The sequence below is a fragment of the Pipistrellus kuhlii genome, unplaced genomic scaffold (assembly GCF_014108245.1).
Source record: "Pipistrellus kuhlii isolate mPipKuh1 unplaced genomic scaffold, mPipKuh1.p scaffold_m20_p_4, whole genome shotgun sequence".
NCBI classification, from domain to species: Eukaryota; Metazoa; Chordata; class Mammalia; order Chiroptera; family Vespertilionidae; genus Pipistrellus; species Pipistrellus kuhlii.
This window is the reverse complement of record NW_023425540.1, coordinates 26,023,669-26,041,088: the sequence shown is the minus strand read 5'-3', so window position 1 is coordinate 26,041,088 and position 17,420 is coordinate 26,023,669. Positions and strand designations below refer to the sequence as shown.

The 17,420-nt window shown below is 45.2% G+C and overlaps 1 protein-coding gene across 3 annotated transcripts in view; it reads right to left on the bottom strand.

Annotated features, from left to right (window-relative positions):
• SLC9A3 (solute carrier family 9 member A3) overlaps positions 1-17,420 on the bottom strand; it is a 46,383-nt gene that overhangs the window by 20,181 nt on the left and 8,782 nt on the right. The window lies entirely within an intron of this gene.

Below are 17,420 nucleotides of genomic sequence, written 5' to 3'. Positions count from 1 at the left end.
CTCTGTCCACGCCCGCAGCCCCGAGCGAGTGAAGGTGGGGAGGGCACTCACCCGTGCTTGTGGGGCAACCTCCAGTCCACCAGCTTTGTCACCCCCACCACCTCAAGCAGCATGTCTTCTGGGGATGCTTGCCAAGAGGGTGCCAGGTGGCAGGGGCTGGACACAGAGTGGTCAGGGTAGGGGCCCAGGTTCTTGCCCTGCTCCTCACCACCGTCCTCATCCCCAGAAGACCCAGCACTTCTGCCCAGGCTATAGGAACCACGTGATTGGGTGGGCATGGGAAGAGCCTCAGTTCCCTCCCAGCCTTTGTTCTGTTTACTTCCCAAGACACAAGGGACCAGCAGGCATGTGTGAGCAGCATCCTGGCCGCCTCCTCTGGACCCACAGCTGTGGGCTCCACATAGGGCCTGAGCCACGAACACAGAGACAGGCCCAGGATCCCACGTCCACGCGTGACCAGAGTGGCCTGGATTGGGAAGTGGGCAGTGGTGGAACCTTATGCATCAGAACTCCAGGTTTGCTGGGGAGGAAGCCAGGCCCGTGCAGCTGGGAGGCGGAGGAGCTGTGCTTTGTGCGCCTCGTGGTGTGCCATGGGCAGAGCGCCATCCAGCCGGATGTCACCCTGCGTGCCGATGCTGGCAGCCACCGCCAGAGACACCGCTCCCCACACAACGCAAACCCTTCCTTCCTTGGCAGCAACGCCCCGGTATAAACTCCAACTCGACAAACACTAACATGTACTCCCAAGGCCGACAGCAAGGAGCAATCGTGACCATGAGAGGCAACACGGAAGCCTCTGTACAGGACAAAATCAAAGTGTGCCAAGGACACGAGACCACCAGACAGCAGAGCGAGGCCCACCGGGCCCAGAGCTCCCCTGCTGGGGCAGATGTCCTCCAACAAGGACCCTGAGCAACGTGACTTCCAAGCCCACAGGTCACTGATTGCCGAGACCAGAGAGTTACAGCTAATTAAGTGCAAACAGCAGGGCCACAGGGAGGTAACAATAGGATAACACACTTTTAGTCCTAATCTCTGACCGATTTCAAAGTTTAGAAGGCACTGGCCAGCTGGCCAGCCATTTCTGGAGAAGGCCCCGGACAGAGCTGGCAGTTGGGGTTCAGGAAGGCCATTGCTGATGGGCATCATGCCCGCCGAGACACAGCCTGGCCTTCATCCTGGGTCAGGCCCTGCATGGTTGCCGCCGCCTCCCAGGATCTCTCCACAAGATTTCAGCTGAGTCCACGCAAATGCAGGAGCACAGTAAATCCCCTGGTTTTACTTTAACGTGTGTAAGCCTGGTAAATGAACCCTGTGGACAAGCTAACCAGAGCAAACAGCAACACCTTGCCAGAAGGATGAGAAGCACTGGGGACCCACATCGCTTGGAGGAGGAGTAGGTGAGGGTTAGACCCGAAATGCCACACTCAGGTACACACAGACACACAGACACACACACACACACACACACACACATATATAGGTGGGTCCCCAGCATTAACTCTACAGACAATGTACAGGGTCCCCTCAGCACTGCTCCAGGACAGGGGTTGGCTCTGTACCCGCTCCCCACCCGTCTACTCCTCTGTGACCTCCACGCACCGGTGGGATTAGGAAGGTGTGGTGTATTATGTGCTCACTCGGCACCCTGTGAGGAATTATAGTAAATGTGTCAGCCGAGTCCAAGGCAGGAGGCAATGATATTTATAGTGTCCGCAATATTATCTAACTGACCTCACACCTCCTGCCAGAAAGGATGTTCCAGGTGAGTGCTCTGAGGTCACCGCCAGATGAAGCAGAGTGAGACCCTGGCCTCTTGCTGGGGAGGGAGCCCTCATCCCCTGGCAGGTGTGCACTGGCAGGTAGGGAGGTGGCTGCTTCTGGCACCACGTGCACAGGGCTTGGAAGACTGGCCTTTCTGCTCACAAACCACAAGCGTTTTAAACATCGCATGTTTACAAAACTCAGGCAAACTTTGTCAACTTTTACATTAAAAAAATGAAAATTGTTAGTGCCTTCCTATGAAAACAGTAGATGCCAGTTCTGAGCCATTGTGAGCAACAGACACGAGGACGATGGGAGGGTTGACCTCCCCTGTTTCCCTCATGTCCGACAGACAGGGAGACCCTGCACCCCTTCATCACAGACACTGATGAGCCCAGAAAGTCAGGTGTACCAGTTAATAATGCGGATTTTTTTCAATAGCTGGAGTTATACATATGTTGGTATATATGCGATTTGATGTGTATGCTATTTTGTTGTATTGACAGCAAGCTTCAAAACTTCATATGCCAAATTTTCTGAAGGTGTTAACATCATAAATATTTTTATGCTTAAAAATGTTGAATTTTGGCCCTAGCTGGTTTGATAGAACATCGGCTTATGGGACTGAAGGGTCACAAGTTCGATTCTGGTCAAAGGCACATGCCCAGTTTGCAGGCTTGATCCCCAGTGCAGGAGGCAGCCAATCAATGATTCCCTGTCATCATTGGTGTTGCTATCTCTCCTCCTCTTCCTGTCTGAAATCAATAAAAAAAATACATTTTTAAAAAAGTCGAATTTTGTGCCAAAAAAATTACTTTATTTTGAAGAAAAGTGCTGCTGATAGTTATCATATACGTAGGGAAGCTTATGGTGACCATGCTCCATCTTAAGATACTTGTGAATTCTGGTTTAAAGGTTTTAAAAGTGATGATTTCAATGTGAAAGACAAAGAACGTCCAGGTCAACCAAAAGAGTTTGAAGACCAACAATTATCATACAAACATTATTGGATGAAGATGCGTGTCAAACTCAAAAACAACTTGCAGAAAGATAAACATTGCTCAGGAAACAATTTCCGATCATTTACAAGTGACGGAAAGATTTTAAAAGAAGGAAAATAGGTGCCACATCAATTGAACAAAAGACAAATGGAAAACCAAAAAGTCATCAGTAAAATGTTGCTTCAATGGCATGAAAGAAAGTCTTTTTTTTTTGCATAGGATTGTGACTGGCGATAAAAAATGGATTTATTTTGAGAATCCCAAATGCACAAAATCATGGGTTGATCCAGGTCAACCATCAACATCAGCTGCAAGGCTAAATCACTTTGAAAGAAGACAATGCTCTGCGTTTGGTGGGATCAGAAAGGTGTGGTGTATTATGAGCTTCTAAAACCAGGTGAAACCATTAATACTGATTGCTACCGAAAACAAATAATCAATCTGAAACCACACTTTGATCGTAAAATGACCAGAATGTTCCAGAAGACACAGCATAGTAATTTTGCTTCATTATAAGTCACCATCACACACTTTAAAACCAGTTAAAGACGTGTTAAAAAATCTTGCCGGGGACATATTAACCCACCCACTTTATTCAGCAGACCTTGCTACTTCAGATTACCACTTGTTCTGATCGATGGCACGGGCACTTTCTGAGCAGCACTTCAAAACATACAAAAAAGTGGAAAATTGGGTCTCTAAATGGTTTGCCTCGAAACAAGAGAAGTTCTTTTGGGACGGTATCCACAAATTACCTGAAAGACGGGGGAAATGTGTAGCTAGCAATGGACATTCCTTTGAATAAAGCACTTTTGACGTTTCTCTTTAAATTATTGTGTTTTCTTCTATTACAAAATCTCCCTTCCTCTCTGAAATCAATAAAAATATTTTTTAATAAAAAAAAATTGTGCTTAAGGATGTAAAGGAAAATATAATAAATTAACAAACTGCAAATCTTAGCAGTGTGATAGAACAGGGATTGGCACATTTTTCCTGAATAGCTAGATAGTGGGGTTCAAGATGGCAGCAGCGTAAGAGGATACTGAATTCACTCCCTCCCACAAGCACGCTGAAATACACATGTATACAGAAAGAAATTTCTTCCGAGAGACAACTGAGGGAAGAGTGAACAGCTTTTGAATAATAAATGAGAGAAACAGACCAAATGGAGAAGACCTGGAAATTGTGGAAGCTCTCTGGGAGCTGCGGGAATTCCCCAGGGTGGAAGGTGCTTTTTGACAAGGTGAGGGCTCTATTCAGGTGCTTTGGCTACCTACAAGATCACAGTAGCATATTCCCAGCCACACTGCTCAGAACCCATTTCTGCTCTGACTAAAGGGAGCAAGTAGGACCAGCAGGCGTCACCATATGCACCTGGCCTCCTTGCCCAGAGGTGCTCCAGGCCAACGAGCCATTGCCCCAGGCTCTGTGGGCTCCTGTCAGGCTCCAATCAGTCTGCCAGAAACACTCAGCACACACAGTCTTCACGGAAGTTGCTTTCATACAAGGCCACTTTTTTATTTTTTATTTTATTTATTTATTTATTTTTAAGGCTGGGAGAGAGCTATTTTGTCTAATTCATATAATCAAACTTAGAAAGCCAGAAAAAAAGACAGAAACATATCTCTCAAATGAAGGAAGAAAAATCACCAGGAAAAATATCTTAAGCCAACAGAGATAAGAAATTTGCCTGATAAAGAATTTAAAGAAATGGTCATAAGGATTCTTACCAATATAGAGCAGAATAAAGGAACTTAGAGAACACTTCAACAAAGAGTGAGGAAGTATAATAAAGAATCAAGCAGAGCTGAAGAATATAATATCTGAGGTGAAAAATTCTCTAACAGAAGAACAAATCAGCAACCTGGAAGACAAACCAGTGGAACCAACCAATCAGAATAGCAACAAGAAAAGGAAATTTTTAAAAATTAGGGTAGTTTAAGGGACCTCAGAGATAGCATTAAGTGTGCATACATTTGCATTATAAGGATCCCAGAAGGAGAAGAAAAAACAGAAAGAAACAGAAACTTTATTTAAAGAAATAAATAGCTAAAAACTTTCTTAGGGAAAGAAACAGGAATCCAGGACTAGGAAGCACAGTGAGTTCCAAACAAAATGAAAGCAAAGAGACCCACACTAAGACATATTGTCATTAAAAAGGCATAAGTTTAAAATAAATATACAATCTTGAAGGCAGCAAGAGAAAAATGACTAGGTATATACAAAGGAAACTACAGGCTATCAGTTGATTTCTCAGAGTTATAGGCCAGAAGGAAGTGACACAAAAGGAACCTTCAACCTAGAATAATTTACCCGGCAAGGTTATCATTCATAATTGAAGGAGAGATAAAAAGTTTCCCGGACCAACAAAAGCTAAAGGAGTTCCTTACCATTGAACCAGCTTTGCAAGAAATGGTAAAGGGTATTCTTTAAGCAGAAAAGAAAGGCTATAATCAGAAATAAGAAAATATGAGAAAGAAAAAATTCTCACAGATAAAGCCAAATATTTAATAAGTATAGTGAATCAGATATTAAAAATACCTACTATAAAGAGAAAAGTACCAAAAATTAACTCAAACTACAATAAGTAGTTAGGAGATTCACAAAACAAAAAGATCTAAAATATGATATCAAAAGCATAAAGCATAGATGGGGGAGTAAAAATATAGTATTATACTTTTACTACCACATGAGAAATCAAAACAAAACACCAAAGATAACTAGGAAACCACAGGGGAAGATTTGAAGGGAAGTAAAGAACAGAGAGCTACAAAAATAACCCCAAACAATTAACAAAATGGTGCCCTGGTCGGTGTGGCTCAGTTGGTTGAGCATTGTCCCTTGCAAAAAGGTCACTGGTTCAATTCCCAGGTTGTAGGTTTGCTCCCCAGTTGGGGTGCATATGGGAGGTACCCAATCTCTTACATCGATATTTGTCTCTCTCTCCCTCTTCCTCTCTCTATTAAAAAAAATCAATAAAAATATTTAAAAACAACAACTAACAAAATGGCAGTAAGTACATACTTAACAATTACTTTAGATGTACATAAGTTAAATGTGCCAATTAAAAGACATAGACTGAATAGATTTAAAATAATGACCCATTTATGTGCTTCCTACAAGACACTCACTTCAAATGGAAACACACACAGATACACAGAATGAAAATGAAGGGATAGAAAAAGACATCCCATGCAAATAGAAGTGAAAAGAAAGCAAGAGTAGCAATACTCATATCAAACAAAATAGACTTTAAAACAATTTTTTTTTTAAAGACCAAAAAAAATGCCGAAACCAGTTTGGCTCAGTGTATAGAGCGTCGGCCTATGGACTGAAGGGTCCCGGATTCGATTCTGGTCAAGGGCACATACCTTGGTTGCAGGTACATCCCCAGTAGGAGGTGTGCAAGAGGCAACTGATCGATGATTCTCTCTCATCGATGTTTCTAACTCTCTATCCCTCTCTCTTCCTCTCTGTAAAAAATCAATAAAATATATATATTTTTAAAAAGACCAAAAAAGGACATTACCTAATAATAAAGGGATCAATCCAAGTAGAGGACATGACAATCATAAATATCTTTGAACCCTACAGAGAAGCACATAAGTATGTAAAGCAAGTATTAGTATACATAAAGGAAGAAATTCACACTAATACAAGAACAGTAGGTCATTTTAATAACCCACTCACATCAGTGGGCAGATCATCCAGACAGAAAATTAACAAGGAAATAATGGCCCTAAATGTCACATTAGACTAGATCAACTTCAAAGACATTGCTAGAACATTTCATTTAAAAAGTACAAAATACACATTTTTTTTAAATGCACATGGAACAGTCTCCAGGATAGATCATACATTAGGCCACAAACAAGCCTCAATAAATTCAAGCAGACTGAAATCATATCAAGCATCTTTCCTGACCACAATAACATGAAACTAGAAATCAACTACAGGAAGAAAACTAGAAAAAAAAACACAAATATGTGGAGGCCAATTGATTGTTGCTAGGATACCAACAATCAATGGATCAAAAGGTAAAGCAATCAGGAAGTGAAAACTACCTTGAGACAAGTGAAAATAAAAACACAATTTTCCAAATTTTATGGTATGTAGTAAAAGTAGTTCTAAGAAGGAAGTTAATGCTATATGGGCCTATCTCAAAAAGCAGGACAAATTCCAAAAAATAACAAATAACTTTGAACCTAAAGAAAGTAGGAAAAGAATAAACAAAACCCAAAAAGGCGTTGGTGGTATAGTGGTGAGCATAGCTGCCTTCCAAAACCCAAAGTAAACAGCAAGAAGGAAATAATGAAAACCAGAGCAATCAAACAAGAAAAATAGCCGAAACCGATTTGGCTCAGTGGTAGAACGTCGGTCTGCGGACTGAGAGGTCCCATGTTCAATTCCGGTCAAGGGGATGTACATTGTTGCGGGCACATCCCCGGTAGGGGGTGTGCAAGGGGCAGCTGGTCGATGTTTCTCTCTCATCGACGTTTCTAGCTCTCTATCCCTCTCTCCCCCTGTCTGTGAAAAATCAATAAAATATATTAAAAAAAGAGAGAAAAAAAATAAGTAAAATGCATCCAAATTGGAAAGGAAGAAGTAAAACTCTCATTATTTGCAAATGACATGATATATATAGAAAACCCTAAAGACTCCATCAAAAAACTATTAGAACTAATAAGTGAATTCAGTCAGGTTGCAGGGTAAAAAGTCAATATACAGAAATCTGTTTGTTGCATTTCTATGTATCAATAAATGAACAAAAGGAGAAAGTAAGAAAACAATTTATAATTGCATCAAAAAAGCATAAATACTCACTAATCATCTGAGAAATGCAAATCAAAATGACAATGAGGTACCATCTCACACCTGTCAGAATGGCTATCATCAATAAATCAACAAAAGACAAATGTTGGCGAAGATGCAGAGAAAAAAGGAACTCTCTTGCACTGCTGGTGGGAATGCAGACTGGTGCAGCCACTGTGGGAAACAGTATGTTGTTCCCTCAAAAAATTAAAAATGTAACTTCCATTTGACCCAGTAATCCCAAGAAAACAGAAACACCAATCAAAAAGGATATATGCACCCCTATGTTCAGAACAGCACAATTTACAATAGCTAAGGTTTGGAAACAGCCTAAGTGCCCATCAGCAGATAAGTGGATTAGAAAAATGTGACACATCTACATAATGGAATACTACGCTGCTATAAAAAAAAGGGAGGAATTCTTACCATTTACAACAGCATGGATGGAACTGGAGAGCATTATGCTAAGCGAAATAAGCCATTCAGAGAAAGATAAATATTACATAATCTCACTCATTTGTGGAATATAATGAATAACATAAACTGATGAACAAAAATAATAGCATTGAACAGACTATCCAACCTATGAGGGAAGGGGGGGGGGAAGGGGAATGAGAAGACAAAAGGCAAACCAAAGGACTTGTATGCATGCATATACGCATTAACAATGGATACAGACACTAAGAGGGTGAGGAAGCAGCCAGGGAGAGGTCAATGGAGCAGGGGGAGAGAGAGAAGACTCATGTAATACCTTAAACAATAAAGAATTTAAATTTTAAAAAATGGGGGGTGGGGGAGCATAAATACCTAGGAATAAATTTAACTGAAGAGGTGAAAGATCTATACTCTGAAAACTATAAGACACCGAAGAATGAAATTAAAGAGGATACAAATAAATGGAAGACTATACCTGGCTTAATGATTGACAGGATTAATAGTGTTAAAATGTTTTAAATGCTTAAAGCAAAATACAGATTCAATGCAATCTCTATTAAAATACCAATGGTGATCCTGCCAGGTGGCTCAGTTGATTGAAGTGTTGTCCCATATACCAAAGGGTTCGATTTCAGGTCAAGGCACATATCTAGGATTTGGGTTCAATCCCTGTTAGGGCACACGTGGAGGGCAGCTGATGGATGTTTTGCTCTCACATCAATGTCTCTCTCTCTCTCTCTCTCTCTCTCTCTCTCTCTCTCTCTCTCTCTCAAAAAAAATCAAACATAAGCTAGGGTGAAGATTAAAAAAATACAACAATGGCATTCTCTGAGAATTAGAACAAGTAATCCTAAAATATACATGAAATCACAGAAGACCCAGCATAGCCAAAACCAAAACAAAACACAACAAAAAACACTCAGAAAAAACCAAGTGGTATATATCAAGCTCCCAGATTTCAAATTATATTACAAACCTACCATAATTAAAGCAATATGGGACTGGCATAAAAGCAGATATATAGATCAGTGGAAGAGAATAAAGAGCCCAGAAATACTCCTCACTTATATGGTCCATGAACCTAGTACAAATCAGGCAAGGAAATACACTGGAGTAAAGACAGTTTCTTCAGCAAGTGGTGCTGGGAAAACTAGACAGATACATGCAAAAAAGTAAATTGAGCCACATTCTTATATTATATATAAAAATAAATTCAAAATGGATTAAAGATTTAAATGTAAGACTTGAAACCTTAAAACTCCTAGAAAAAAAAACAGGCAGGAAACTCTTTGATATCTGTCTTAGCAATATTGTTTTTGGATATGTCTCCTCGAGCAAGGGAAGCAAATAAACAAACAAAAATTAAAAATAGGACTTACTCAAACTAAAGAGTTCTGCCCAGTGAAGGAACCCATCAACAAAACAAGAAGACATTCACCAATGGGAGAAGATAGTCACCAATGATACATCTGGATCCAAAATATATAAAGAACTCATACAACTCAACACCAAAAACTAAAATAAAAAACTTTTTTTAAAAATGGGCAGAGAACCTGAATAGATATTTCTCCAGAGCATATGGCCAATAGACATAAGAAAAGATGCTCAATGTCACTACTCATCAGAAAAATGTAAATCAAAGCCACAATGAGCCCTGGTCAGTACTCCCAGTGGTTGGAGCATTGGCCTGCGCCCTGAAGGGTCGTGGGCTCAATTCCCCGTCAAAGGCACGTGCCTGGTTTGCAGTTTCGATCTCTGGTCCCCACTGGAGCCTGTGCAGGAGCCAACCAATCCATGTGTCTCTTTCACATTGTGTTTCTCTCTCACCCTCCCTCTCTAAAAATCAATGGAAAAAATATCTTCAAGCGAGGATTAACAACAACAAAGAAAAAACCACACCCACAATGAAATAACCTCACACCTGTCAGAGTGACTATCATCAATAAATCAAGGATATGGATATGGATAAAAGGGAATCCTTGTGCCCTATGGTGGGATTGCAAATTGATGCAGCCACTATACAAAAAATACGGAGTTTCCTCAAAAAATTAAAAATAAAGCTGCCATACGACCAGCAATAATCCCATGTCTGGGTATTTACCCCAAGAAAACAAAAATACTAATTTAAAAAGGTATATGCACCCCTATGTTCATTGTAGCATTACTAGTAAAAGCCACGATATAGAAGCAACCTAGATGCCCATCAATAGATAAATGGATAAAGAATATGTGATATATACATATACAATTGAATATTAGTTAGCTATACAAAAAAGTGAAATCTTGCCATTTGCAATAACTTGAATGGACCTAGAGTGTGTTGTGCTAAATGAAATAGTCAGACAAAGCAAAATGCTATATGATTTCACTTATATATGGAATCTGAAAAAACACACAAAACACAAACATATAGAGAACAAGCCAATGGCTACCAAAGGATAGGAGAGTGGGGGGTGAGTGAAATAAAAGGCCAAAAAGCAACAGATAGTAAATCATTTAGGGGTGTCAAACTCAATCAGAGAAGGGGCCAAAATCTAAAATCCAGCCTAAATCGCGGGCCGAATGGTTTACTGAACAGTCATAAACTGTCATTGTGATGGAAACGCAGCGGAGTGCAGTGATGACAGCGCGGTGCGGGCCACATTGCAAGGCCTGGCAGGACGGATTTGGCCCGCGGGCCTTGTGTTCGACACATGTGATTTAGGCTATAAGGTCTGTTTTGCAATTACTCAACTCCACCTTTTAGCACAAAAAAACAGCCATAACACACAGTTGTATTCCAATATAACTATATTTACAAAATTAGATGATCAACCCATAGGATGTAGTCAACTGGCCCTTGAAATAGATGATATCTAAAAGAACCAAATGGCAGTTCTAGAATTGAAGAATTAAATATATGAATAAAATATCCAATGGGTAGGCTTTTAACAGCAGACAGAGATGACAAAAGAGACAGTGAACTGAAGATCCATCAATAGAAATTACCCAATCGGAAGAACAAAGAGAAGGAAGTTTACAAAACGAAGAGCCTCAGTGGCCTGTGGGACAATGGCAAAATGTCCATTTATGAGTAATGGTAGTCCCAGGAAAAAAGGAGAGAAAGGATGGGGTAGAAAAACATCTAAAGAAATGATTGCCATATGCCCCCAGTTTAGTGAAATATATAAATTTACAGATTAGATAAATTCTCCAGATTGGATGATTTCTACTGATCTGAAGATGGCTTTTCTATCTTTAAGTGAAGCTAGAGCAGGTGTGAGATAAGCTGAGGGTCCAGGGCAAGTAAATTAGGTCGGGGGAGGGGGAAAGTCCTTAAAAGCTGCACCTGGAGTTGGGGGTGAGCTGGGTGGAGGTCGGGGCTGGCCAGGACCCCAGAAGAGGGAAGGAAGAGCCCACTCATGAATCAAGCTGACCACACATGGGGCACAACTTCAGTAGGCAGCTGATGATCCTGACACTGAGACCTTGTTCAACAAATGACGCATTGAGCAGGGATTCAGTTGAGTGTGACAGATGCATGGGGAAAAGCAGAGAAGACAGAAGGGAGGATATCACATCAGAGTCCAGCAGATCTGAATCAGCACCACACGAGCTCCCTTTTCCTGAACAAGACAGGAAAGGGACATGGAAGGGCACAGGCAGTGGCCTCCCCTTTCAGAATGAGGGAGCTGAAGACCCGATTGGCTGGGCAAATCAGAGATGTGTGGTGTGTGTTTTTGTTGTTGTTGTTGTTTGTGTGTGTGTGTGTGTGTGTGTGTGTGTGTGTGTGTGTTGTAGTTGTTGTTTTTTCAAGGCTTTTAAGTTTCAAGAACATGAAAGGTTCATTACTTCACCGGAAGCCACTGTAAGAGGAGAAAAATCTCGCCCTCAATTGGGGTTGTGGTTGGCTGGAGGTCTGGGGATTGACGCTAACCATCAAATTCACTGTAAAGTCCACTGAAGCAAAGATGCAGACACTTCACTTTGGCATAGGGTTGGAGGATGTGAAGGACCCCCCAAAAGACTACAAGGATTTGGTACACAGATGCTCTGAATGGGGAAAGAGTTTGGATTTCATTAACCTTTACGTTTCAAGTAAAAAAATCCCAGCAAGGTCACTTCCTCTGAGGACCTCTTCCTGCAGACACAAGGTGTGGACAAAGTCCCATGGCATCATCAACACGGCTGTGCCTGTCACGTAGCTGCCGTGACCCCACAGTTCCACTATCAGGGTGCCGTGAGCACCATCCACCGAAGACTTTGTCACAGGCCACAGAGCAGCAGGAAGCAGTGGGGCTATTGATATTTTATATGATGCAGCACAGCCTGAGGACAAAGGGCTCCCAGGGTGAGAGGACCAGAGACGCCGCCAGCCCAGAGGTCCTGCAGGGGCACCGAGTCTCTAGAAAGAAGCTCAACTGAGGCAAAGGCTCCTGGAGGCAAACACGGAGAGCCACCGTGTGCCTCTGATGCGGAAGAGTCAGGAGCCAAGGGCAGGCCCTGCTGCATGGCCTGGCTGAGAGCTGCTCCCTGTCCTCAGCTGCAGGGGCCCTCATGGAGCCACACCTACCGAGCGGGGGGTGGGGGGAGAGTTTAGGGGGGTCAGAGTCACATTGCTACACATTGGACGGCTTTCTGTAGGAGGGACCTGTCTTGGCACTTACTTCAAGTTATTATTAGTATTTTATCTCTATTAGTCTTGGTTTCCTCATTGTAAAATAATAGACAGTCTAGACTTTACTGGGCTATTATAAAGATAAAAATCAGACTCCTGCAAGGAATGTGCATGGAGTGCTTCTACCCCAAGCCCCACAAAAGCAAAGGGGAAAAGCTGACATTTATTTTCTTTAGTTTTAATTTTTTGGCTGGGGTAATGGGAAGGAAGGATCTTCCACTCCATACCCCCCACACCGTGGCTTATACATGCCCTCACCACAGTATGCACACGTCTACTATGGTATGCACACACCTTCACCATGGCATGCACACACCTTCACCATGACATGTACACACCTTCACCATGGCATGCACACACCTTCACCATGGCGTGCACACACTTTCACCATGGCATGCACACACCTTCACCATGGCATGCACACACCTTCACCATGACATGTACACACCTTCACCATGGCATGCACACACCTTCACCATGGCATGTACACACCTTCACCATGGCATGCACACACCTTCACCATGGCGTGCACACACCTTCACCATGGCATGCACACACCTTCACCATGGCGTTGGCATGTACACACCTTCACCATGGCATGTACACACCTTCACCATGGCGCGCACAGGCATCTTTCCTGGGCCCAGCCATGGGCTACCCGAGTGGCTTTCATGGCAGGACGGTAGGTTCAGGGCCAGGCTGTCCAGGGAGCTCAGACCCTCCCTGCTCCCCTTGATGGAGGCACAGGGTGCTACCCCAAGGAGGATATTAAGCAGCAAGAGAAATTTCTTCCTGGGAAGAGTTGTTTAACTCCCCACAGTCAGGCACTGAGGCCCCAGAGCATAGATATAAGCTGAAAACAGATAAACACGGCCCCTGAGGCTCTTGCAGGTGGCTGGGTGGTATGATAGACCCACTGAACTCAAGGGCTGCCTGCCCTGAGCACCCCTCCCCTGATGGTGGCCACTAGAGATGTAGGTCAGGGGCCAGGCCTCCGCCAAGGACAGAGCAAAGACAACTGTGCCACATCAGGTCTACCTGAGAAATATTCCCTGGTTCTGTTAGCCGCGGGCCACAAGCATAATTCAAGATTTCAGATGACACACCACACACTTAGCAAGATGCTGGCCCTGGCTGGGGAAGGCACACCGCTTTTTTGATTTACCTTCAAGGCATTAACGCTAAAACAAATTTTCAGACCATTGAGAAAACCGGAATTATGAATGGAAAGCCCACTGAAGGTGGCCCTCCCATGGGCAGCCCGGCGGGGTTCTCAAAGAAGAGTGAGCGCAAAGACAAAGCCCCTGGTTCTCCTCCCCCCATGCCAGCTGGAGCTTCTGGCTGGGGTGGGGGGTTTCCTGGAGCGGAGCTGGTGTCAGGTCTGAGTGGAGAAAAGAGCCCGCCCTGTCCCTGGGGGGCTGGCCACATGTGACCATCCTGCACCTGCCAGTGCTCCTGTCGGGGACACCCCAGAAGCCAGGGGGGCTGCTGGGCCAGGATACACTCCTCTCAGGCCCCAAGGCCCCAAAATGCAGGATGTGGGGCAAGACTCATTCCAGCCTGGGGCTGAGGGCACCTTGGCCGTCCGAACATTCTCAGCATTACTGAGTTAATGAGTAAAGGATTTTGACAACCCCAGGGACTCCTCACAAACTTAACACTGCCTTCCTTTTCCAGTTCCAGAAAAGCAAGCTTTATTGGGGTGGGGGGCGTGGTGCTTGGACTTGCCAACACCTGCAAATGGTGACAGTGTCCAGAGACCCCATCCCACACCTGACCCCTGTCCCTGCTCTGTTCACTAACTATATTTTTAAATGGCAGTCATAATGACCGCCCCCCACCCCCACCCCCCGGCCACTCCAGCACTGCGATACAGTGGGGAAAGAAGAGGTGAATTAGCGGTTGTGGTGTGAGCTGCCCCTACATGGGGCCCACGCCATCCCAGGGTGGACCACTCCTCCTAAGCCTGACCAGCTCCATGAAGTAACCCTGTAGCTGGGGACTCAGTGGGTGGAGACCAGGCCCCTCCAGGACAGGGTCACAAAATCATTCCCAACTGAAGGACAAGCGAAGACCCAGAGGCTGCAAGTAACAGATGTGTGGGGTGGGACTGCTGGGTCCCCTCCTTACCCAGCATCAAAGGACACTGGCCCTGCCCCTGCTGGGTGCATGAAATCCACAGCTCAGTGGCCGTGATACAGGTGTCTGCCGCTATTGTGTGATTGTCTTGGCACTTTTTGTTTTTACTCAGCGATGGTTTGTTGATCTCTGGGCACTAGGCTGGGCCCTATGGAGGATAATGACAAATGTTTGCAGAAAGTGAGTCAGGCACCTTTTACTTTCTGGGCACTCGATCCACCTGCTTGAGGCCACCCTCACAGCCACACCTGAGAAAGATGCTGCTGCTGGCCAAGTCCCTGATGTGGAGGCTGAGGCTCAGAAGGGACCACAGCTTGCCCTCAGACAAAACAACCACGAGGCCTCTCAGAGGAAGCAGCAGACCAGGCAGGAGCCAGGGTGTGGGAGCCCTGGAGAGTCTCAGATTCCAGGGAGTTGCAGCTGGGGTGGTATCTGCTCAGGGACAGTGACCAGCCTCTTCCCTCCTGCTTCCCTCCAGGAGATCCCTGTGCTGGGGGCCTGCCTCAGCCTCACCCCAGAAGGGCTAACTGGAGATGGCTGGAGCTGCCCCCAGGGCACTGAAAGCCCCGTTCAGCTGGTCTCACAGGCTTCTCAGCTGCTGCCCCAGGCGACAGAGATAGCTGGTCCCTCATCCAGATTCCTCCTTCTTCTTCTTCTTCTTCTTCTTCTTCTTCTTCTTCTTCTTCTTCTTCTTCTTCTTCTTCTTCTTCTTCTTCTTTTTATATTTATTGTTCAGTTTATTATAGTTTTTGCTCTTTCCCCCCCCCCATATCTCCCCTCCATCCTATTCCCCCCCACCCCCCATGGCCTTATTCCCCCCAGCCCCTCACCACTGTCCTCCTCCATAGACTCTTGGCTGAAGGAACAGGACATGGAAATGGGCAGCGATGCCGCACGTGGAGTGCGGTTTTGCTTTACAAGGTGCGCTCTGTAGCACATTCCGCTCAGTCACTGAGTTACTGCTGTCACCACAGGGAGATGACATCTGCCTTCAGGGAGTCTGGCCTCTCAGTTGGCCTTTGGGAAGGAGCAGGAGACGGAGGCCCTTTGGTGCCCTGCTCTTGGGGGTGCCTGGTGACTTCTCAAGCTGGAAAGGCTTCTGTGACCCCACTACCCACTTTCAGTGGGGCAAACCTCCAATGGGTTCACCCAACGTCAGCCAAGAGGTAGCTTAAGCCTCTTCCCACACCCCCAGGCTCTTCTCTAGCCCATACCCCTGGGAGCCCAGCTTTTCCCATTGTGGTGTGTCTAGGGAGCCTTCCTGGTGACCCTGTGTCCAGAGTTCCACAGCCATCATGCCAACACTCCATCAGATGTGTGGGGGTGACAGTAACTCACGTTAATTGGATATCCCCTAAGTGCCTGCCGCTATCTGTCCTGGCCCTAATTTCACCCACTCCTTAGTGATCCCTCGCAGGGATGTTGGTACCATAGAAGTAATTGTGGGGCGTGGGGCAATGACAGAGCCAGGATTCAAATCCAGGCCCAGTATCCATGGGGAATAGATCTTAGTGCCCTCAATAAGCCCTCAACCTCATGGGAACCAGTGTACATACACACATATGCGCGCACACATGCACAACTACACATGGACATGCACATGGAAATGCACAGACGTGGGCCTCGCCAGTGGCCCTGACCCATTCATGTCCATATCTAGCTAGCAAGCAGTGGGGGTGAGGGTGAACTATACTGAATGCCTAGCACATACGGGCCAAATTCCAAGGGAAAGCAGAAGGGGAGACCGTAGTACCCAAAAACTAGAGCTAGCTAAGTACTAGAAGGAACAGAGCCCCAATGAGCTGGTGGTTTCACCCTTTGCATTGTTCTAAAAGCTGTTAGAAACAGGCATTTCCAGCTTTCCCATCCTGCCTTTGTAAGAAACCCTTTTCCAGCTGAGAACTCAACCAGGTTGGACTTTGGCATGACAGCTCGGCAGGTGGTGAATTCATGGAAGGGAAGAAACAGAGTCTGACCCTCCCCCAGCAGCCATACTCCTTCCCCCTGAGCACTGGTTTGACCCAGAAAGAAGCTGATCTATCTTTGCCCTCAGAGGCTGGTTCACAAGACACCTTCCTGGAGCTGACACTGGTCTGTCTGCAGAGATATCTGTGCCTGAAGTAGAGCATTCTATCGGAGTGTGTGTGTGTGTGTGTGTGTGTGTGTGTGTGTGTGTGTGTAAGGGGGGGGGCTGCCTGGGAGACAATGTGGCTCAACCATGCCCCATCCCCCATCTCCATCTTCAGGACTTAACCATCCACCACTGCAGCCCACATGGCCCTCGCCTCCACCCACTGGAGCCCCCTGGGCTGGTGCTTCTGCCTGAGTACTCTCCCCGCAGCCTCTCTTGCTCAGCCCAGCCACCTCTCTTCCTCTGAGGCCCATCTTGATCTCTCACAAACGGGAAGCCTGCATCTGGCCACCATCTGACCCCTTTGCCTGGACTCTGACCCCTCACCCAGTAAACCATGGGGCTTTCATCACTTCCTGAATATAACACTTGGGTTATAGATGTGAACTTGAGACACAGCCAGCTCCAAGGAAGGACTCCAGCCCCAGCCCAGGCACCTTGCATGACCTGAAGAATAATACATCAGCGCTCACCCCGCTTG